The sequence below is a fragment of the Periplaneta americana genome, chromosome 14 (assembly GCF_040183065.1).
Source record: "Periplaneta americana isolate PAMFEO1 chromosome 14, P.americana_PAMFEO1_priV1, whole genome shotgun sequence".
NCBI lineage: Eukaryota > Metazoa > Arthropoda > Insecta > Blattodea > Blattidae > Periplaneta > Periplaneta americana.
The window spans coordinates 65382830-65408758 of record NC_091130.1 but is presented as its reverse complement, the minus strand read 5'-3'; the positions used below and the strand labels follow the sequence as shown (position 1 = coordinate 65408758).

General features: G+C 35.4%; 1 protein-coding gene across 1 annotated transcript in view; it reads left to right on the top strand.

Moving 5' to 3' along the window:
* The window catches only part of LOC138713003 (F-box/LRR-repeat protein 16-like), a 180634-nt gene that overhangs the window by 83537 nt on the left and 71168 nt on the right, over positions 1-25929 (top strand). The window lies entirely within an intron of this gene.

The following is a 25929-nucleotide window of genomic DNA, read 5'->3' as shown; positions in this document are numbered from 1 at the left end:
CCAGCCCTGGGTTAGGCCATCGGCACAGGCGGTAGTGCTTTTGCCTACTAACCTGGAGCTGCGCTTGGACAAGGGTGGGCACCGGTTCAATATACTGACCAAAATTTCATGATTAAGTTCCTTCTGCTTGAGGACTCCAACTAGCGCGCAATCCCTAACGCAAATCCTAGGCATCATGCCTTAGACCAGTCATGTCAACTGATGCCCATAGGCGCAATCGCGCGCTTTAGAGCTCAGATGAGCCTGAGTGCTTTACAATGGAAAGGAAAGAGACGGAAGAGGTAGTATATCCCGCTTGGTCGAGCTATATCCAGGGATGGCCAGCACTGATTCAATGAATAAAGCGAAGAGAACTTATTAAAACTGTATCCATGTTAATTTTTATATTTCTCTGAGAAGTGTAAGTGCATTATACGAATGTAAGTTTTAATTTTAATGCTCATTTTTCACATGTTTGCGTTTTTATTCAGAATGAATATTTTCTCAACTATTTTTCTTTACAGAAAAGTGAAATTTTCAGATACGTTTATTTAGTAGTCTTACAGGTACTGAGACAATGTTTTCGTAAATCTAATATATCGTAAATACGTAATATTTAAGATAGTAGCTATATTGAAAATTTTGAAAATATTTGTGTAGAAAATGTTTGTAAGGAAATGAATTAACAAAGCAGCTACTATTATGTCATAAACAAAATATATGTGCCCATGTATTGGTAAAACGTCAGCTCTATAGCTTCAGCAGATTTCGAGAAAATAATTTAATATTCTGATGATAGGAAGTTGCGCACCAATATCAGCTTAAAAGCATAATGCGATAAGAGTTTTGTTACGTAATATTAGTTACAGTTAAAACATATAGCTACCTAGGTAACTTTGCTTTGTACTATAATATTGTTTTGATTAGTTTATTGATTACTTTTATAAGGCTAAAGATACCATCAATATCAATTCCAACTTACCATGTAATACTCAATCTCTCTTTTTTTTGGGGGGGGGATATCACTTTCTTTAGGAATGATGTTTTTCATTCACTTAGTACAGTATAATTGTACTACTGTGGAATTTATGTGAATATACCTTCTTAACTCTTTATTATGTTATTAACGTTTAAAACACAAGTGCAATATTAAGAAATTTGTGTTAGTACTTTTGTTTTACAGACAATATATGAAATATCAAACAGAAAGAAGCCATATATAAATAACGACAGAAAATTTCACGTTCCGTTTCAAGTTTATGCACTTCTTGATCCAACAGGCTGCTTATTCATATACATAATTCTTCCTCCTTCCATACCTAGCGCTTGATGCCCGCGCATGACGTCAAAGTCAGAAAAATGCGCTTGCTTCGACATCACTGCCTTAGACCATATGTTACGGCGCAGAACATTCCTCGGATGTATATTGCCAAATGCCATCTCTCTGTCAATTCCTTCGATGCTAATTAACCTAGTAGCCAATAGCCTACAAAGTAATTAAATAACCAATTAAAAAGTGACAAGGGATTCGATTTTATAGTGCTCGTGGTCGTTATTGTTAACATATGTGGGATTGTGAGAATGTTTGGGATCCATTCTTTTGAGGTGTCTTAGTTACGATAATATACTCATTTTCCATCACATATTGTGACTATTCTCCTGATGAGAATAGCGATAAGCTGACGACAGATATCCACTCTACGTTGAGCCTGTTCAAATATCAATTCATGACACGGTTGTTACTTTTGCAGATAAAACTTGGGATGATACCTACTTTAATGGAAATAATGGCATCACATTGATTAAAAATTGGTTTGATTCCAACCTACTTGTCTTAAATCATTCTAAAACTACGGTTGTACCATTTTCGTTAACAGCTGTTGGTATGAAATCTCCTGATTCACTCTTGTATTTAAAAGTGCACACGTCCAATTGTTCTTCTAATAGTTGTAACTGTCCTATTCTAAATGAATCTCCTCAAGTTAAATATCTCGGAATAATAATCGACGAACATTTACGTTGGGATAAACATGTTTTTTTCTGTGCAACGGATTAAGAAAAGTTATTCACTATTTTATCATCCTACAAAATTATTTGACTGTCCCTATTTTACGACTGATTTATCTCGCATTAGTACAAGCTATATTACAGTATGGCATTATAGGATGAGGTAGTGCTTATAGTGCCTCCCTCATGCCAATAACTCTGCTACAGAAAAGAATAACAAAAATATGCCTTAATAAACCTCTTGATTATCCTTCAGAGCTGTTGTATTCAGAATTTAAAGTATTTGATTTCCATCAAATTTATAACAATGTGTTATTGAATTTCGTACTTAAAACCGAAATATATTTAATTTGTGTTGACATACAAAATATAAAACCTAAAGATCAGACAACACGTGCTTGACAGAAACTAAATGTACCACAACTACTGTAGCATATAATTACAGTTGTAGCAATTTCGGCCCAAGGCTTTATAACATTATAATAGCTAAATTCCCAAACATACAATTCGCTAATGCTCATTATTTTAAAAAAATCAATTAAAAATTGCTGTTTAGAGAGAAAATTTAAAGTTCAGTTACTGTGATATCTGTGTTTTTTCTTCTTCGTTTTTTCTTTTTCTTTCTTTTTACTTTTTTACTTTTTACTCTATTATTTAATAAAATGTCTTAACATTATGTGGAATGCCCCCTGAGCTCGAGTATATAACTTTTTCTGGGGGTGCTAGAGTCTTTTATATAAAAATGAAATATGTATCTTTGTTGTGGCATTGTTATTATTATTATTATTATTATTATTATTATTATTATTATTATTATTATTATTATTATTATTATTATTATTATGAGATACAGATCTACAACTTCTGTATAATTTTCTAAGCGCCTTGATGTGGTCATGTTTCTTTTGAATAACGAAGTCCTTCTGACAACTTACTAGTACTGTTTTGTGTGAATTTTCTTCCAAAACTCTGCATGTATTCTCAATATTCCATAACTTACGTCTTCCAGGATGTTGTAAATCTTTAATATCTCCTCCATTACTGAAGCGCTCGAATCATCGTTGTGCTACTCGCTCACCCTGAACTTCACGTATTTTTCAATCCTCGGTAGCAGCTGTGTAATTTAGGAATATGATATGTGATGATTACTTTCACGTGTTAATATTGAACTAAGTTTATGAATACCTAGTTGACTAGTTTTGGCTTGGGAGCCATCTTCAGATTTGATGAGGTCCTTGCTTCTTCCGGTGTATTCATTTTGTTTGCTGGGAGTGCGTTTGTGTTGTTTAGTGTGGAGTCAAATAGTGTATGTGTTCTGAAAGTCAGTTATGTGTTTTTGTGTATCTGTATATTTATTTTTCGTGTGTTTAGTTTCTGGTTTTTTGGTTGGATATGTAGAATTTCCACATCTATGTCTATGTTGCTGTAGGTGTGGTTGGCGTTTGTCATGTGTTCTGCTTATGTAGAAGTGTTGTGTGTTTTAGTAATGACTGTGATGTGTTTTTGTAACGTGTTTGAAATGTTCTGCCTGTCTGTACGATGTAGATGTTACAAGTATTGCATGTAAGTTTGTATACACCTGTCATTTGTATTTGTTTGTTTGTTTGTGTTACTTTATAATCTTCTTTCCAGTAGTGATTTAGGAGGACTCTAATTCACACTCTATCCCCTTCATTTTACATTTTTTTATTAACAATTGACGACTGACACATGCTTACAATACGCAGTAATAACCATAATCTTCTATAAGTTGCATTTCCCAACCGAAGAAAACCATTAAAATCTTATAAAACACCAAACTTAAAAAAAACGGACATTAGTTACTAGACAACCTATGCTGTATGATCATTCGAGAGTGTCGGACACGGAAATTAATTAGATCCAGCGCGTTGCTCTTTTTTTTCTGTAACATTCTACTGTCCTTCCGAGTGCTTATGTCGCATCTCGATTTTCCCCACCCGTTTCTGCTGGCTTCTCTGTAAAGGCTAGTGGTTGGGCTCTTTCCTGAAAATATTTGGTGTTCGAAATTATACGTAATATTATACGACTGTTTAAAATAAAAAAGGACCTCGTAAAGTAACTGTCACGTGAATTCCCCCCATTTCGCCGATCCTGCGACATAACCATTCGGTCGTATAGTAGGTATCCTTTAGTTTTCCGCGCGGTCCATGTGTAATGTGCGTCGTGGATATTCTGTCTCCCATTACAGTGCACTCATTATGGCTCCACCCTATTTAATTGATTGATTCTGTGGTTTCCGACGCGGCCCATCTGGCTCCATTTTCTATATTATTAGCCCAGATCACATATAGATTGCTCATTCTTATGTTAAAATCGGTTGCACTTTGAAGAGAACAACCGTCAGGATCGCCACCCGTCCGCCGTAAACGAACACGAAATGGGAGTACAGTCGCTAATGCAATTCAAATGGGAATTATGACGTGACTCCTTATGTAACAACTAGATGGCAGCATAGTAAACCTGACATAAATTGTTACCGTCAAAACCTATAACGCCGAGCAATCTGGGTATATAATATCATAATATTATGATCCACGATTATTAGATAGGGATTATTTGGACTAGTACTTACTTACAAATGGCTTTTAAGGAACCCGTAGGTTCATTGCTGCCCTCACATAAGCCCTCCATTGGTCCCTATCCTGTGCAAGATTAATCCAGTCTCTATCATCATATCCCACCTCCCTCAAATCCATTTAAATATTATCCTCCCATCTACGTCTCGGCCTCCCCAAAGATCTTTTCCCTCTAGTCTCCCAACTAACACTCTATATGCATTTCTGAATGCCAGAAAATCAATCCAATTCCGAGACTTATTGTATGGATTCGTAACAAGCTGTTTTTTTTACGGTGATGGGTTATTAGCCCTTCGCCCAACCCCCAAGCTGGAAGACTACCCCTTATCGGCTGTCCACGACTGCTTATTCAATATATTCGCAGCTACCCTCCATATCTGGAGGCCGTCTCCTCTGTCCACAACCTGAGGACGCGCCATGCCGTGGTTATAGGGACCCACAATACATGGGATACAACGTTAACACAAATTAATTTTATTTCCTAGAATATATCTATCTATAAGAAATAATAATACATAAATAAGTAAATAAATGAATAAGTAAATAAATAAATAAAATGAATAAGTACGTTAATAAGTAAATAAGTAAACAAATAAATATTCCCTTAAACTTTCCAGCAATATTCTCAACATTTGCACCGTTAAACGTTGAACAATATTTACTTTGTCAGAAATACTCAGACGTGAACGTGTTTGACAGAAATGATGCGTTATTGGTATACGGGGGGCTTGGATTCTCGTCACAACAGCAGACTACGTTGTAGGCCTTCTGTTTGCTGCTTTCTTTAGATTCAACGGATTCTATGAAATCGACGGAGCAGTGTACAACCTTCGAAACACTGCGAAGTGATACATCAGCAATCGAAAAATTCAAACAAGTCTTCTGAATAATACAATATTTTTTTCTCCTTCATGTGAAGTGACCTTATTATTACTACCATAATTATTGTGATAGAAATATGTTGCCTTCTTACAACACTTGTATTTGGACTATTGCGACTCAAAATTTGATACTTAAACATCAAAAACCACATTTACAATTTTTTTTATATAAATACATCTAGCCTATATCGAAGAATGACTTTGTCTAAGAAGTAATTGTAATAGAATTTGCATTTACGTCACATCCTTCGGAACTAAGGCTCCATTCCCAATTTTCCACAATAGGAGTAGTAGAAATTGCCCATAAGCTAAAATAAATAATAATAATTATTATTATTATTATTATTATTATTATTATTATTATTATTGTTATTATTATTATTATTATAAGCAGTCTGCTTGCAAACTGTGCATTCCTAAAAACATGACAACATAGGCTATTTTGTTTCCCATGATATCAGTTATGATCTGAAATGTTCTCTAAGCAAAAGGTATAATAAAGCTGTACAATTGAATTGAATTGCAGTAGTTACAAAAGATTCATATATTTGTCTTCACACAATGAAAGCCTTAACGGATGTACCTGACAATCTGGGCAACAAAACGTGGACTATTTGGCACGACAGACGCGTACCGGTGAAGGTTCCTGAGGTCGCGCAAGGTCTTATCTTTGCATTTCCAGTGACACAGATGTTTCCTCTGCGTAACAAGGAGCCATAACGAGTACTGCGAATCTCCATGCTGTCTCTGCTGTGTGAAATCACGCCTCGATACGGCTCGCCCATTGTCATCATTAAGCGTATTGTATTTGCCAGGCATGATATGAAAATGACGCTTACAGCAAATCGGAGAATACCACCGAAAGTAAAACAATGGCTCTTAAGGGAAAATGTAGATATCATTTGTAACCGAGTTGTACGCAATAGCTAAGGCGCGCTGCTTTTTAGAAGCCCAGGTCGAGAGTTCGAAACCCTTTCAGGACATAGAAGTTTGTGAGTTACCAGTGATGTCCTGAGTCATGTTAAATGGGAGTTCGTAATCATGTTGACTTTACGCTACAAGATATCATCATAATGTTCTGCTGTGTAGGCCGAAAGAAAGCTGAAAAACTGAGGTCGCTACAAGGGAATGAACATTTTGACAGAAATAGAGAGACAAACTGGTAGATAGACATAAGAAGTTAGACAGGCTGACACAGTGAGACAGAGAAACAGACAAGCAGAGACACAGACATAGAAATGCGGAGAGATAAACATAAAACATAGAGTGACAGACACATAAACAGAGAGAGATATATATAAACAGGGAGACAGACATAAAAACAAAGATCGGCATAGAAACACAGAGAGCCAGACATAGAAAAATAGATAGACGACATTGAAACAGAGACAGACAGACATTAAAAATAGAGAGATAGGCATAAAAACACAGAGATACATCCATAGAAACACACAGATGCAGACGTAGACACATAGAGAGACGGACACAGACATAAAAACAGACATAAAAACAAAGATGGGCATAGAAACACAGAGAGAGACAAGAAAAATAGATAGACATTAAAAACAGAGACAACCATAAGAACACAGATATGTTGTATATAGAAACAGACGTAGAAACAGAGAGACGGACACAGAAACCTAGAGAGACGGATATAAAAACATAGAGAGACAGACATACAGCGTATTGCGACTCTCACCGGATCGGTGGACAACAATGACGTCACGCTGCATCGAAGTAGGAACAAAACTGCTGGAAGGTTCGATGGCTATTATGGCGGCTGTACAAGTTGTTGTCTATGCTACGCTAGCAAAATTTTGCGAAATTTCCGTACTGTCATCTCGTTCAAAGAAGAGAGAGCATAAATAATTTATCTCTTGAACAGGTAGTAATAACTGGTCCGTTTACATGTTCGCTCATAAGCCATTAACATATTGTTTTTACGTTGTGCTCATTACAAATAATACAGCAGAACACACCGCCATGACACAACAGTGCACTATGTATCCGTGTGCTAATTCCCGCCCTATACAAGAACCAATCAAATTCACTGATAGCGGCTGATGGAGACTGGCACCACCTATGCAAGCTGATGGAACCGGTACGACACCGGTGGAGCGTCAGTGACGTCTTTGTTGAAATTCGCAACACCGTGATGCCATAAGAATGCTCAGCGCTGAGATTCGGAATACGCTCTTAGAAAATCACAGAGACATATTCTTGGTTATTCAGGAGAAGGCAAGCAGAAGGAATATGACCTTGACTGTGAGTGCTGATTACTAGAAACACATCGCTTAGATAAACATCCCAGTCGGCAGGTTATTACTCGTGTCGAAAACATTAGTAACATATGCGTATGGAAATTAAAGGTTAATAATTGTTTTAATAGATTAACTATTAATAATGATTACTTAATTCAGTACGAATTGTAATTAATATCTTCACTTTTCATCTCCTAAGCAGAAGAACAATGACCAGCAACTGATGGAGTCTGTATACTTTTTAATGAATGATGTATCTATTGCGTCACACTAAGATACTTCCTTCTGCCGCTTCAACTCCCACTTCTTATGTCGTGAGTGACAATCAATAGGAAGACAGAGAGGCAGAAACACAGAAAGACAGACAAAAGAACACAGACATAGAAACACTGAAAAATAGCCATAGAACTACAGAGAGACAGAGTTATACATAGAGTGATAAATATACAGACACGGAAACCCGAATAAATAGGATGATCGATGGATGGAGAGCTAAGAGATGAGTGGAGACAAGAGAAGATAAAGAATGCACGGATAATGAGATGAGTAAGTGTGTGTACGAGAGAACGAAGGGATGAATGTCTGATTGAACGAATGAATGTCTAATTGAATCAATGAATTTCTGATGGAACCAATGAATTCCTGATGGAACAGATGAAGTTATGATTGAGAAAATGAATTTCAGTTTAAGAATGAGTGACGTTCCCCGTTTTGTTCCAATCAGTAGAGTGAGAAAGAAAGTTATACCCTGTATTATAAAGGTTTAGTGTTCACCAAGCACAGTAAACTTAAAGCTGGTACATTATGGAGATGTATTAATAGAGATGGATCTAAGGAGAAATTAGTAACATCATCAGACGAAGAGTGAGCAACAAATTTATCAAAGAAGGAGCGCACTCACGCACCAGATTCCCCAGGTTGTGGAGCAGCAGAGGCAAAAATTTTTTTTTAAAGGAAAACAGCTGAATCAAGTACAAAATTTCGCTTGCAAGTTCAAGTAGTGGGAACAATGTAAAATTTACAAAGAATGAATCTTTGAAAAAGACGGTTAAACGTATTAGAAGTATTAATATGCATCCTGAACTACGCTCAATGTAGGGTATCATCAATCTGCCTGTGAAATACAGAACTATGACGTATGGTTTACGTTGGTTACTTCATATATGCACAGAGAAGGAGGTCAATTTTTTTATTCAGATGCCCATTTGGAGCTAATTATTGATTTCCGATTGTAGGCCTATTTTAAACTAGCACCAAAAATAATCACTCAGTTGTAGATACTCTATCCGCTGCAACGGTTTCCTGTACTCTGAGTCCAAAACAGTAAAATTACTGTAAATAAATATTGAAATAAATCAACAGTATATAGCCTCTATTTTTACTCTAGTAGTCAGGTATGTCTTGAGCACATGACCAACAAAGCCTTCTTGACTAGTAACCGTCCATAGAGTTCAATGAAGATTCTATAGTTTCCACAACTGGTAACAAGAGAACAGCTAATTGTAACACACTACTGCCATCTAGCGAAATATTTGAAATGATGAGATGATACAATAAATTTTTAAGAGAGTTTAGTATTTTAGTAATTCAAGCATAGTTTCCACAACTGGTAACAAGAGAACAGCTAATTGTAACACACTACTGCCATCTAGCGGAATATTTGTAATGATGAGATGATACAATAATAAATTTTCAAGAGAGTTTAGTATTTTAGTAATTCAAGCATAAGGTGAACCGGGGTAAGTGTAAACTTGGGGCAAGTGTAACCCATTAAACGCGAAAAGGCGAGTTTGAAAAATGGCGCCAACTATCAAATGTTCATGTTAGTAGAAACTACTTCACATAATTATATTCTTGAGTGAAAACGTGAAACATTTCCGTGCCAAAAATATAAAACTCTAATGCCATGTGTCTTTTGATTCTTTTAATTTGCCTTAAGCAAAAGTTCTTAGGAAGATAAAAAATGCTTTTTATTTAGTTTATGTGTAATTTTGTCATTTAAATATTTGCAGTGTTTTAATGCCCAAAATATAAATTTCTCATTCTGTACAGAATGTACACTTATCCCAAGAGATATTCCGATCTTCGCTGCAGAAAGGTATTAGGTTACACTAGCCCCAGCACTGGGGGCAAGTGTAACCTATGAGCCGACAAATATGTTTTGCGTTCGTGGATCTCTTCCTTTTCACCATAGTTAGGTAAGGTATTGATGGTCATCTGTTCAAATTTTAGAGAAATTTTAATTTCAATTCAGTGAATTATTAAATGTCAAAATTTAACTATTAAATTTATGAGTTCCCCTTACCACTCTTTACCTTTTGACTAGGACCGTGACATCGGTATATTTGTATTAGTTTGAAGGTGAACATCTACGCCGGACAGAATGTAGTCGACGTGTTAAAAGTGGGCCTACAGGCAGCGGAAGCGAATTTAACACACGCCTAAGCAAGCACGTTCAGTGTTTTGTATACGAGTATTGCGTATTATAAAATCGAGACAATACAATCATTGTATATAAGGGTCAACATCAGAAAAATCTAAAATGTTGAGGTTGAGAATAAATTGTTGGAAATCGTACTTAAATTGTCACAAATGTAATAAAACATAAGTCTGAAAAGATTTTTTTGTAATATTTGGAGTATTGCATTACAGTTTTGAAATGCCGAAAACGTATAAATGACCTATGATGATATAAGCAAAAAAGGTGTGTGCGAAAATGAACACAGCAATACAAAAAAACTGTGGTTTCAATGCATTACACAAAATTGCAAGAGTTTTGTCAGATGACAATTGAGGCACTCAGAAGCAAAGTGATACAAGTGATGTTTAGTAAGTTTTGAGATAAATGACTTTGAAGTTGAAAAGGAAATTAAAAAATCTGTTACAGGACTATGTTGCTGTAAATTTACAGTTGTGTATGTTGGTACTATATTTGTTAACTTCTAAATAGAAAGTATCTATTCTAAAACAGTTTAGGTAAAAGAGGGTCCTAAGGTCACTTGTATTATTTTTCCACGAAAATATTTTTATGGAGAAGTAATATAAGTGCAACGCTTTTCAGTATTTGAATATTATTTAAAAGGAGAACAAGAACATTGCTTACAACATTGAAACATTCCTGCCTTAACAACATTTGAGCTTCCTTACTATCATATTATAACACAAAATGTGTCTGTATAACCGAAAGAATCAATCAATCTTCTTAATGTATCCAGCTGTTTGCTGACAACATAAAGTCTACTGTAGTCCACTGTAGTCTATTCAGTTCTTCTTTTTATGAGAAATGAGGGCTATTTTGATCAGTGTTCATTACAGATGCCTGTTGCTAGTAGCCAGAGTTGGGATGTAGTCGATATATACTGCAGGGCTGTGTTTTCTGCATCTGGTACTGATGATTTTAATTTACTTCTTTTGTCGTTTATGGATGGACAGTATAGAAGAATGTATTCCAATTCTTCATCATGATTATTAAAAGAAATATATGGTTTATTTAACGACGCTCGCAACTGGAAAGGTTATATCAGCGTCGCCGGTGTGTCTGAATTTTGTCCCGCAGGAGTTCTTTTACATGCCAGTAAGTCTACTGACATTAATGCCATCGACCTTGTTCGGCATCGAACTTGCAACCTCGAGCACAGAAGGCCAGCGCTATATCGACTACGCTACTCAGGTCGACTAATCATGATTATTAAACCACAGACAAGTAGGAGTATCAGAAAGATGAAATCGGTGTAGGTACAATTGTGTGACAATGTGACCTGTTCTGGCTCTTGTTAAAAATGTTTGAACATGTCTGGGCAAGTTTTTGTACATTTCCAGGTCATTTAGTTTCTTTTGTATAGAATGTAACATTTTTTCCTTTGCCAGAAGAGAGCCAATTGTTGATTCATACGTTTATAAAATGAGAGTTTACTGAAGCAAAAGCACTGGATAGAGATATCACTTGAAGAGGTGTTGGTTGCAAATATGTTGCCTGTTTTGCAATATTATCGACTTTCTCGTTTCCAGATATGCCACAATGGCTAGGTATCCATTGAAATGTTATTTCCTTTTGGAGTTTTTTTTAGTTTACTAGTTGTTTCTGAATTGGAATAATTCTATGTGCGTATATAGAAATATAGCCCCATTGGAGTCGGTAAGTATGCAAATAGGTTTTTCAGAAATTTGAGTAACACACTGAAGGGCATCAATAGCTAGCAATTCAGTGTCAAGACTGGAGAAGGATGAACATGGTATGAAGTAATTTCCTTGATTTTTTGGAATATAATACCCTGCTCCTGATGTCTCATCATCACGGTTTAGAGATCCATCTGTACAAATTTGAAGGTCATCCTTATATGTGCTGCAGATTAGTTCCATGATATCTAACTTAAGAATGTATGGAGGATCATTTTTGGAATGATTTCCTGGAATTTGTATGCTATGTTCTGTAGTTACCCATTTCCATGGAGGAATTTCGTTCACAACTGGAGTTTTAGCAATGAATGTGTCTGTGACATAGATTGGTAATTCTACTTTTTTTATTTTGTAGAAATTACACAGGATATTATCTGACAGTTTGAAGAACATCTGAGATCTGGATGAGGCTTGCGATTTTAAATGTATTTTAGATCCTTTATTAATACATAGTGTCTGATTGGTTGAATATTACATTCAATTTCTAGGGCAACAGTTGATGTGGTTTTTGGTACTCCGAAAGAAGAGGATTAAGAAAATTTTTAATTTTAAATGAAATTAGTCGCTGTCCATTAGGTCTCTAGCCTCATTTGAAGAAGTCACATCTCTCTCTGCTGCAACATCCATGTTTCTATCATGAAGTACATCTGTAGGACTCCTACCGCGAGTATACCTTGAACTTTATCTTCCACGCACTCTTCCACGTCCACGTCCACGTCCTGCAGTCCTTATTATAGGCTCATCCTAATGCTTCAGGTCATCAAAGAAAGAGTGGTGTATGGGTGGGATGAATTACTATAGCTATTACAAATTGCTCCACTTAGCAAAAGTTATCCTTGTTGGATCACTGTATAGTTGGTCCAGCTCAATGTGTGCAGGCCTTCCACGAAGATGTTTCGAATATGTAATCTATTACCTCTCCCCATTATGGGAAATGCATTAGTCATAAACAGAAGAAACGCAACAGCACTATGTAAACAACGCACTTGTATTAGTTTGCCTCTCAGCCAAAACTCTGTATGCAATGTAATACAAGAGTAAGTCCCACATGGAGCAGCACTGACTGGAACTGCACTTATATTACTTTTTCTCTGAACAGAAGTGACGTTAAAGATTTAGTATATACACTTATCTCACTTTAAAAAATGCTACTTGTATCACTTTGCTTCTGAGTGTCTCAATTGCGATTGTTATAAACTTGATGTAGAAATGGACGATGTGAAATATTTTACATATGCACCCTTGGTTTCAGCCGATGTTGAACGCAGTTTTTCCGCTTACAAGATTATACTATCCGACACTCGGCTGTCATTTTCATTAGAAATTTTGAAAATGAATGTTGTTGTTTATTGCAGCAGGAACCGAAACCAGGCAAACAACATGCAAGAAAAGTAAGGTACGGAATTGATGTGATAAATAAATTAATGTAATAGTTAAATGTATGAAAAGCAAAATTTTACGCCATATACCCTCCGTTTTCGGTATTCTAAAACTGTAATGCAAAACTCTAATATTTAAAAAAAAAAAAGTCTTTTCAGACTTATGTTTTACCACATTTGTGACAATTTAAGTATTATTTCTCAACCTCACTAGAATTTTAGACCTTTCCGATATTAACCCTTATACAGTATACAATGATTTGTCTTGATTTTATAGTACGCAATAATCGTGTACAAAACATGGAACGTGCTTGCTTAGGCGTGTGTCTAATTCGCTTCCGCTGCCTGTACTTGAAACGCCGACTACATTCTGTCCTGCGTCGTATGTTCACCTCAGACTAATACAAATATACCGATGTCACGGCCCTACTTATGACCAAAAGTCCATAGGTACGTATTGTGCATATAACTAAAAGTACGTTGGTACCAACTGTTAGTGTGACGAAATGTCCATGGTATAAGTTTTCGGGTATAAAATTTCCTAGAATCTTTCTTTTGGGGGTAATGTGGTGAGCACGTAGAGACTTTGGAAACCACGAAAGACATGTCACTAGCCTATTACAAGTCCTTGTGGTCGATCTCCTAATCTCCCGGCGCTACCATACTGAATAATAATAATAATAATAATAATAATAATAATAATAATAATAATAATAATAATAATAGTTTTTCCATTCTTTGATGAGGCTTTACATCTTGTACAGATCATTTCCGCTATGTAAGAGCTATGGAACGTTAATATTAGCTTAACATTTATTTGAATTCCAGTCACGTGACACTACTGTTTTTCTTACATTTAAGTGGTTTGAAAGTGGTGTTAGAAGCGGGTTACCGTATTCCGGCGCGTTGTAGTTAAACACGGCAAGAGCACCGGGAAGCTGAAGTTTCCTTATGGTAAACCATGTAACCGACTGCAAGCAAGAGCAGGACCCCTGTGAATTACACCACATTGCACTACACAGCTGTCATGCGGGTATTCGGGTGTTGAGGCGCGACAAGTGAAGACGGACAGCACAAACTTTGTCCCATCAACCATGAGAATAGAGCAGCCAGCCCGGTCAACAAAACCCAGGGGATCAATTCTCTTCAAGGACCCCGTGCATCTCGCTTCCCGCACTATCTCATCTCCGAGAGGGGAGAGTTTCAGGTTGGAAATTTTGTGCAACTTCGCCAGCCACAATTCGTTCTCGCTAACCAGACTGTTTTTGGAAGCAAGGGAGTGTTTGTTTTTGCCTCCGGGCCGGCAGACAGTTAAGTTGAACTTGTTAAGTAAATGGCTTACGGTCCACGGGCTTGTTTCCCATTACACAGAATTAATATGGCAAAGGAGCGTAATTGTATTATGATGTATGGCGTGGAGGGATGCAAATATGCAAACGTTTAATGATTCTCAAGATAACATTTGGAAACTCTGTTGATAATTTTATTAAGTAACAGTTTTGATGTAGTTCAGAATAACATTTCATTCTCTTTATCCACTATGTTGAACGCTGAATACAAAGGATACGTGGAAGAAAATAACGTTACCTTTCGCTCTGACTCGATTAGTACATTTCTCACTACAAATTGAACGAACCTGTGTTCGAATTTCATCAGATAACTGTAAATTTATATTTGTTATTTGGGACTACGTGTGGGTCTTGTTTTTTCTGCGTTCCAGGAAGGGGCGTTTAATAGGTCTACATTTGACTTTGCGTAACACAAATTTATTTATTTATTTATTTATTTATTTATTTATTTATTTATTTATTTATTTATTTATTTATTTATTTATTTATTTCGCTAATAATTGTAACATAATAGTACATTATGCAACGAGCCTATAATGATAGTAATTAAGACGCGAGTATGTTTATGAAACGAGCGCAAGCGAGTTTCATAATTTTCATACGAGCGTCTTAATTACCATTATAGGCAAGTTTCATACGACTTTTAATGCTCGACCATATTTCTAACTTGAAATTATTCAGAAGTATTCATTTTATTCGTATCTGACTGAAGGTCGGAAGTGACCTTGTGCATAGCTCGTAAATTGTGAGATGTGCACAGACGCGAAAGTATTGATATTTTTCCGAGGAACAATAATGTCATTGACCTTGATGTAATCTAGAGAATAGCATAAACTAATTTTGATATAACATGGAAATTGATTTAGAATTGAAAAACGAGATGACAAATTGAATTTATTTGAATATTATTTACAATTAACGCTAATTATTATAGTAACAGAACATAACCTTCTGCTACAGTATTGGATTTCCAGCCTCCGTGACGTTTCCCTCGTTGTCTTTCGATTGCATATCCGAGAATAATCGAAAACCTGAACTTTAATGAATAGGTGTACTTTAATGGCATGCATTAAAGGACTGCTACCAGGTGTATAATTACTACATTTCGGCATGGTCGAGCATAAAATATAATATAAACAAAAAAACTTTAGCTCACCCCTGAAAGAGTAGAACTCGTTCTCAGGGGCGGATTCCTGAATTGAAAATTAAGAATCATATAAAACAATTTGTCTTATGTCTACTATGCAATAAGAATATAAAATATATAAATTTAAATGTATAATTTTTCATTATTTATAAATATAAACGTTATAGAACTATTAAAATTGACAAGATTAGGATATTTAGGCCTAAATACAAATTTGTTACATATTCTTGGGCCTAAATAATTACTATTATGATTAAATACTGTAGCAGTGTTGCATTTTGGTTGAAACAATCTTAAAGAATTCATACCTTTTGTATCATAACTATGAGAATAAAATTCAAAATTATTTCGATTTTTATTTACGAATTTTATTAATACAGCTATATCAATATGAAACAGCTGTTTCCAGTTTCTCCATAATGTTGGTAATTTCATTTTCTTTGACACTTGATCAAAGTAAACTGTCAGTACATTTTCTGAAAAAAATTATTTTTTTTGTTCTTCACCAATCCGTGAATTATCCGTACAGATTTTCATAAATCTTCTTCGATTTTTGGGATAATAAATTATCACTCCCATTCATAGCTTCAGCTATTTCGGAAGGTATTGAACTTAGTTCCACATCGTCGATATCACTCATATCAGGTAATTTTAAATCAAATTTTGGTTAATAAACAACAAACTCGCAGCAGTGAAACTATGTTTCCATTTGTTTATTTCCGTAGTTATGGCGATTAGACATCATTATCGATTAAGGTTGATTCACAATAAACCGGAAACGAGAACAAAATTGGGAACGAGAACGGAAAAATTATAATATATATATATATATATATATATATATATATATATATATATATATATATATATATATAAATGTGAGCATTCACAATTAACGAGAAGCTAGCCGGAACCCGGGAACGGGAACATGAGGTTGCCCAAGTTTCAACTTTGCTGTTCTCGTTTCTGGTTACAGCCTAATAGATTCATTCTGTTGCCATGATAAAGCTATTTGGTTATCGTATATTTTATAGCAAGAAGTCCTTGACATAATTTCTTCTTCATGCATAGTTTCTAACTAACTCGGAAATTCATTAGGATCACTTTCAATATATGCTAACTTGTATATGTGACCAGATTAACACGTGAATTGAATTCTTAAATATTCTGTTTCATAAATTCTGAAGTTGATTAACCTGTGTTTATGTTGGCTGGTGTTCTCATGATAGAATGTCATTGGTCAATTATACACATATAACATCAGAATGCGTAATATCGACTTTACGTATCGTTATTTACATACATATCGATATGCATAGCCGTTTCTGTTCTCAATTTATTGTGACTCAAAAATATTCACTTTCACTTCCTCCGTTCCCAATTCTCGTTCTGGTTCTCGTTTCCGATTTATTGTGGACCAGCCTTTACTGTGTTTCCGTTATCCACTATTACAGACAGTGTTGATAGTTCTATATCGTCAATATTCCTAAACTTTAATGTTTCTAAATTTTAAATGTATACGGAATATGTATTATATATTTTTCTCGTGTTAAATTTTACCGTACCTGCTTAACATGTTTCAGCCTGTTATGGGCCATCTTCAGAACTGGTTGTTGCTGGTCTTGGTGCCGCTTGTTTGTGTTTCCTATGGGGGTGTATTTGTGTAGTGTAATGTGGAGTCAAAGAGTGTGTGTTTTCTAAAATTGATTTATGTGTTGAGAATTTCATTTGGATGCGTTTTTGTGTCTCTAAATATTTCGTATTGTTCTAGTGTGTTTAGTTTCTGGCTTTTTGGTTTGATGTGTAGAATTTCCATGTCTGTGTTTAGGTCTCTGTAGGTGTGGTTAGTATTTGTGATGTGTTCTGCATATGTGATAGTGTTTTGTAGTTTTGTTATGGCTGTGATGTGTTTTTATAACGTGTTTGAAGTGATCTGCCTGTCTGACCTGTGTAGAAGTTGTTGCAGGTGTTGCATTCGAGTTTGTATACGCCTGTGTGGTTGTATTTGTTTGTTTGTGTTGTTTGTGTGTTGAGATGCTTTTGTAGAGTATTATTTGTTCTGCATGCGATGTTGTAATTTAATTTCTTGAATAAGGTTGCAATCTTGTGTGTGTTCTTGTTTTCGTATGTTAGTGTGATGTATTTTTTGTGTTCTTGTGCTTGTGTTGTATTCTTATGATTTTTGCGATTATGTTATGTCTTTCTTATTATGTTGTCTATTATGTTAGGGTTGTATCCGTTTATAAATGTATAGTTCTACCTACTACTTATGTAACTGGTCGTAGAAAAACAGCGTATGCAACTCTCATATAATGATTATTAACACACTTTTACGAAGTTCACGACGCTCGATAAGGTTTGCGTGGTAGCTCACTTCGTACTCGTTTCTAAGTAGCTTGTTAGCATTAGCATTGCATAGGATATATTGTATTACTTTTGATATAATTTATAGCGATTTTATGTAGGCCTATGTCTTCCATACGGATCTGACAGTATACTATATCGTTAATATTCCTATTATTTTTAATTATGATAAATGATTTGTCTAAAAATATTTATAGTAACTCGATTGTATTTGCTGATGATACTACTTTGTATCATACTAATGATGACATAATTGATATAAAGTTTGTTGTAGACAATTCTTTTAACGAAGCAGCTGTCTGGTTTGAGGATAATGGATTTTGTTTAAATCAGACTAGGACACATGTGTTGTTTTACGTTAAATGATTCCACAATTTACAACTCTCAGGCATCTGCTAAACCTCTAGGAATTGTACTGGATTCCAAATTATCTTGGGCCCCACATGTTGATTATGTTTGTACTAAACTCTCATGGGTTATTTATTTATTAAGAAAATTGAAATCACTGGTGCCTAAAAACATATGTAAGAAGTGCTTATTTTGCCTTCTTCAATAATATAACAACCTATGGTATTTCTGTATAGGGAAATAGTTCTAGTGTATCTAACGTTCTCCTTCTACAAAAAAAAAATCTTACGTATTTTAACTGGTTCTGTTTATGATGCGCACTGTAAGCCATTATTCATAAATGAGGCTATTCTGACTTATTAATCTTTGCATCTTCACCTCTTTGCTGAAGGTAAAGAAAAATTTAGAAAATTATTAATTATCACAGGTCTGGTCATCATAATTATAATACAAGATACAATTTTCACTTGACTGAATCTAATGGTAGATTGGAAACAATTAAAAAACAATTTATGTCCATGGCAGTATCTATGTTTAGTAGATTACATAAGCCTGCACACATTGTTAACTATAACAGATTTAAGAATGTTTTAAAACGCTGGATTATTAATCATCCCTTTTATAGTATTAGCACAGTCTAGTATATAGGCTACAGTCACGAAGCTTGAGTTGTGAGGGTGCTAGGAACAATAGAGTGTGCGGGTACTACTTCGCATTGAGCTTATTCCGAATCTCAGCGCTGAACAATCTGATGGCATCACGGTGTTCCGAATTTCACCGATGGCGTCACTGATGCTCCACCGGTGTCGCACCGGTGCCATCAGCTTGCAGAGGTGGTGGCAGTCTCCATCAGCCGCCATCAGTGAATCTGATTGGTTCTTGTGTAGGGCGGGAATTAGCAGACGAATGACATCGTGCACTGTTGTGTCATGGCGGTGTGTTCTGCTTTAGTTCTGCTGTATTGTTTGTAATGAGCACAACGTAAAAACAATATGTTAATGGCTTATGAGCGAACATGTCAACGGACCCGTTATTACTACCCGTTCAAGAAATAAATTGTTTATGCTCTCTTTTCTTTGAACGAGATGGCAGTACGGAAATTTCACAAAATTTTGCTAGCATAACACAGACAACAACTTATACAGTCGCCATGACAGTCATCGATCCTTCCAGCAATTTTGTTCCTATTTCGCTGCAGCGTGACGTCATTGTTGTCCACCGGTCCGGTGAGATTCGGAATACACTGATTGTCTGTAATGAGGCGATATTAGCGATCCTAGTGGTTAGCAACTATCTATGGATGCATATTTACTACGTATTGCGCTACGTGACTATATACTAGACTGTAGTATTAGTGAATACTTTGAGTCCCTGTTAATAACTTATGTTTCTAGTATAACTTATTCACTCTGTTTTGCTTTTATTATGACTATGTCCATAGTATTTGTATAATACTCATGAATTTAATAAAATCTAATCTAATCTATTCTATACTCGTACATGTCCTATTCCTTTTCTTTTTTTTGCTTGGTTATTTCACGACGCCATATCAACTACTGGCTTATTTAGCGTCGATGGAATTGGTAAGATAGTGAGATAGTATTTGACGAGATGAGGCCGAGGGATCACCTTAGGTTGTCTGATATTCTCCTTATAGTTGGAGAAAACCTTGAAAAAACTTAACAGATAATCAGACCACGTCCGAACGAAACTCCGGATCAGCAAGCAAACGCGCTACCGTCCGAGCTGCGCCGATATTCCGTCTTATTCTTCTAACCTATTATTTATAATATGATTTTAGTTAATATGTTAACAGAAGAATGAATAAAAATAAATTCATTGCCATTAATATCACTTAGAAAGCCTATTAGTATGCTCGTCATGCTTCAAACAATGCGACTTCTTCTAATAGAGGTGGGCAATGCCAAGGAAGCTGCTTATAACATCGTACACACACAGCTCACGGAGTCGAGAGAACTGCAGTCATTGTCTGTTTAGAAACTCGGGCTGAAGTAATGGACCATTTCCAAAGCCGATTGCTGTTGGTTTCGGATGCTGATTGTGCACACATTGGATAGATTCCACAATACGTTCTCTCTCAGGAGTCGACTTTAGGTAGTGAAAATTGAGCGATTGATGTATAGTGTGTACTGAAGTCGGTGACTAAATAGCGGGGAGACTATAAACTTCAGTTTTGTTTCATCCCTATTCTCACAATTACTAGGAGTATTGAGTTAGATAAATACAATCAAATTACTTTCGAGAACAACCATTCTCGCATTTTTCTATCTAAAGGCTGGTCCACAATAAAAAGGGAACGGAAACGATAACGGAAATATTGTTAAAATAAACGTATTTAAATGTGAGCATTCACAATTGACTATTGTGACATTTAAATACATTTATTTTAACATTATTTCCGTTCTCGTTCTCGTTGTCGTTCCCGTTCCCGGTTTATTGTGAACCAACCTTTACTCTCGCATTTTCATGGTGGTCTTAACAGTAACATTTCACTAAAACGTTTCGATTTTAATTTTTAATTTACTACTGAGTTTTGCGAAATGTTATCTATTCCATTGCAACTTTCGTAGAAGTTTGTTAATTCTATACAGGATGTATCAGTGATCGTGATACAAACTTTTAGGTATAGTAAAGTGAATCTTGATACTCCAGCAGGCTCTCTGTTGTATAAAGTATAAAAAATGGATTATTTATTTTTAAAATATTTAGTGTTGAACTACGACTCTATTGGCTGAAATTACATCATTGTTTATCCTTCATCTTTCATATAACCGTCTTGGTTTTGTTAATTGATTTTCTACATTTGTATCAGTGAAGGGGGGATGTAATGCTTGGGTAAACTTTTTCCATTGCCAATGAAATAAAAGATGACAACAATGCCTTTGTATTCAGATGGAGAAGAGATAAGAGTGATATCTTATTCCTTACTGTCATTACAAATAGCTTGAATCACAAATGACTGAGATCAAGAAGCTAGAAATTATAGAGAAAATGAGTAGAGAGTGAAGGAAGTTTCAAGGCAACAAACATATAATAAGTAAGGAATTATGAATTAAAATACAATTATTGGAACGATGCATTATAGTCTAGTTCAACCCTGGGCATAAAGGGGAAATGAAAGGGAACAGAGAAACCTCCTCCCATGTCCTTTCCGGCTACACCGCCTTACGAAGAAACGTACAGTAACGCATCGAGCTATTCATACAGTAAGTCTTCATTTCTTCTATCCTTTGAAACGATAAACAGGCACCAGACAGTATTTCCACCATGTTGCTTGGCTACTTGTCATGCCGATAGAGATCCCAGAATTTACTATTCATCAAAGGCTGCTGACGCGTTTCATCATTTTGTCATTTTGTTTCCCACGGTTCCCACCGGCATCTTTTGTTTTTATGTTTTTGCCGAACTTCTTATATCATTGTGATATGAGTATACCTTTGCGCTCAATGCTGACTTCGTTTCTTTTTCTTTATCTGCTGATCGAAAAAGTCCTGTTCACAGACGCCAATGTTAAAAGAGAAGGCACAACATTTGTTTTTCTTTTGAAAACTCCCTGTAGATACTTTCCCATATATTCTTCGTGATAATTAGGGACCGGATTTTTATGTAATATCAAGGTATGAAATATGTACATATTTATGTAAGAAAAATAAGCTGAATATGTACCAAAATATGTAAAATCATGAAAATATTTAATATCAATATCTGGCAGATATAGGATAGGTAAGACTCTCCAGTTGTGATTTCATAGAGCATCCGACTTTTTTACCGCACACTTGACACATTACTATTTTTCCATCTGTAGTGAAAGCTTCGTCTATCGCAATCCATGATTTTATTTTTGTTGTTACGGTTGAAGATACAGGGGCCAATTTAGTTAGTTAAAAACAGTAGATAAACTCACTTGCACTTTATACTGTAAGTACTAAAACTAGAGAACAGAGTGAAATCAATGACACAACAGTACTGCAAATACTGTTTCGCTGTACTGGATTAGGAGAAAATAAGAGGAGATGTGGGACATGTACCATGTCGCTCTACAAACCCTCTGTCTTTACGAGCAGGAACAGAAGGTTTCGTACAGAATGGGAAGAGGAATTTATTCTCTGTTCTGTCGGAGAAAATGCAATATGTTGCTTTGCTAAACGGTTCAATTACTAGTAGTATATAGAAGCGACATTACAGAGCATTACGCTGAATATACAGGCATATTATTATTATTATTATTATTATTATTATTATTATTATTATTATCATCATTATCATTATTATTATTATCATTATTATTATTATTATTATTATTATTATTATTATTATTATTATTTATCAGCAAGTATTACCATAATTCTTATATACGTACCTCGATATATAGGCCTACATCTTCCCTTGAAAAAATAATTACTAAGCTATATGTCCATTTTAATTTTTTTTAATCTTTTGATTACTGTTACCAGGTATTTACTAGTTATTGAATTAATAATAATAATAATAATAATAATAATAATAATAATAATAATTTAGATAAACTTATTGAATATTACGTGCTAGTGTTGTAATGAAGTGAGCTATTAAACTCCAAGAACTGGAATCAACCTTCAATCATCATCATCATCATCATCATCATCATCATGAAGAGAAAGATGACATAAATAAATGTAAGGAAGCCAGCTATCTAGTGACGAACGAGCCTTCCAACGAAGGAGAGTTTTATAAAAGCGTATTGATCAAGGTGGCTGAAATAATTTGCCCAATGAAAGTTGTTAATTAATTTTCAAAAACTGCGCATTTCTCGACTAAATTAACATCAAGAGGAGAATTCAGGAAATTTTTTATTGTATTCTTTGAGGAATATTAAAAAAAAAATAAGAAAATTTATATATATTTGTATTGGTTCTTGATGACAGTAGTGACATTACTGATACAGCAAAGCTTGCTATTTTTATTCGCGGAGTTGATGAAGAAATCAATGTTAGTGCACGAACCACCACTGGTTGTAGTTTTCATGCCAAGTACCTCTCCCACTTCTCCTTACTTCTTAGACTGTCTCTCGCGTGTAATCACTGCCGTTCGAGTTTTGGTCACCGCTGGTATAAGTAGGCCTATAACTTGTTAATTTAATTCTGTGAAAATAATTTATTATACGGCGTAGAAGATTGTAAAATATTAGTTTTTATGTACCACGTAAATTAGTGTAATTTACGTAAAACAAATCCTGCTGACACCACAGGAAAAGTCATGTAGACTCAACAAGATCGCTACTTCCGCATTGAGTAGATAGTAGTGTGAACTGATAGCTGGCGCTGTTTGCCGGTAAACCAGCCTACTGTGACCCAAGCTTAACACTGAAGCAGTGATCTGTAAACGACATTAACATCATAACTGAATCAGCTTTTATTAATACGTATAGAGTACTTCCGAAATTTTGGACGCTTGTTTCTCGATATCGAAATACCTTCTGCACCCCTTGTTTTATATGGCGCAACGTGAGTGGCAGTGGGCTGGGATAAAAACGATTTGGTAGCTGTAAAATGGAAAGCGAGGGTGTTAATTACAGAACACACATCGGGCGGGACTTCGCACGACCCATATTACCTATAAAAACAGAGAGAGAAACTGAGAGCAGTGGGCTGAGACTGACAAGCAAGCGATTCTCATACTGATCTGCTGTTGTTGACCCCATCACCACCACCGCTAACATCATCAGTAGAGACCGGAACAATATGAAGAAAATTTTGCCAAAATATGAAATTTATTTTAGAAAAATATAAGAACATGAAATAAATAACTGATTAAATGGCGATCTTACTCGTGTTAATTACGTAAGCATGTGCGGCTTACAGCTGTTTCGGTGCTACTTGACACCATCATCAGAGCCTACTAGATCTCGGCGCTATCTCAACTTCGCTGCCTGTTGTGTGGGTGCATTCGTGTGATGAAGAGTTGTGTTAAATAGTGTGTGTGTTCTGAAATTGATCTGTGTGTTGAGAATTTGATTAGGGTGTGTTTTAGTGTGTCTGTATATTTCATATATCAATATGAATCATATATCAATATGAAATATACAGACGCACTAAAACACACCCTAATCAAATTCTCAACACACAGATCAATTTCAGAACACACACACTATTTGACACAACTCTTCATCACACGAACGGATCCACACAACAGGCAGCGAAGGTGAGATAGCGCCGAGATATAGTAGCCTAGGCTCTGAGGATGGTGTCAAGTAGCACCGAAACAGCTGTAAGCCGCACATGCTTACATAATTAACACGAGTAATATCGCCATTTAATCAATTATTTATATTCAAGTGTTAAAAGTAGTGTACACGGATGAAATAAATATTTCAGTGCTAAAATATCATCATTCCTAAACCATTCATCATTATTTAGAAAATACGTCTTTACAGATTAATAGTTTTGTCTATACAGTATTTAATATGTTACTAAATCAAATACACAGTCAGGAACGCGAGTTGAAAGAGAACAGTCGCCTGTAGGAGAGATCTGCAGTGAGTAGGCTAAGAAGTAGTGAAGAGTAATGATCTGCGATTAAGAAATTCATAGAAAAATGCAGTATTAACCACTGAAAATGAAAAATATCGTCGATTTAAGTAGTGAAGAATGGGGCGTATTAGCTCAGGAAATAAAAGAACCGGAGCGCAAGACACAAGTTCTGCGAAAGTTACGGAGTCTACATAAGCTACAAGAGTACATGCAATTAATAGATAACTTAAAAGCAGTCATTGAAGGAATCAAAAAGAAGATTGAAGAAATGTTTCGTGAAATAAGCAAATGAATACAGTAGAATTAAATATTTCGATGAGGAACGAAGGAAAAAGACATAATTTTCGTCGTAGAAGAAGTGAGACGTGAAGGTGGAATGCAAACTTATGAGAGTGTGCAACGTGTGTTGGGAACTATTCAATGTAGACGTAAGTGAAGAACACATAGGAGAAGCATACAGAATAGGAAAGGGAATAAACAGACCAATTCTAGTAAGATTTACTAACATGAGAAGGAAAGAATTAATCATGAAGAAGAAGAAGAAGAAGCTGAAAATAACGGATGTTAGAATGGAAGATGATTTTAACTGCGATACAAGGAACAGAAGACTAGAAAAATATAATAAAATACATAAAGATGCTTAAAGTAACAGTTTATCAGCATCATCAAATCCTTACCTGAATGTTATAGTGGATACCATCGATTTCGGCAGATGAATTTTGTTAATAAGAACTCCAGAGCGAGTTACTCTTAGCTGCAAGATCAGTTGTTATCTTCGTCGCAAGCAAACTGCAGCTGGAATGGGTGAGACACAAAATTAAACATACATTCCCGATTATCCTAGTGGACTCGGATGGACAGTCACCTCCAAAAACAATGCACATATAACCAATTTTATAGAACTGCAGTAG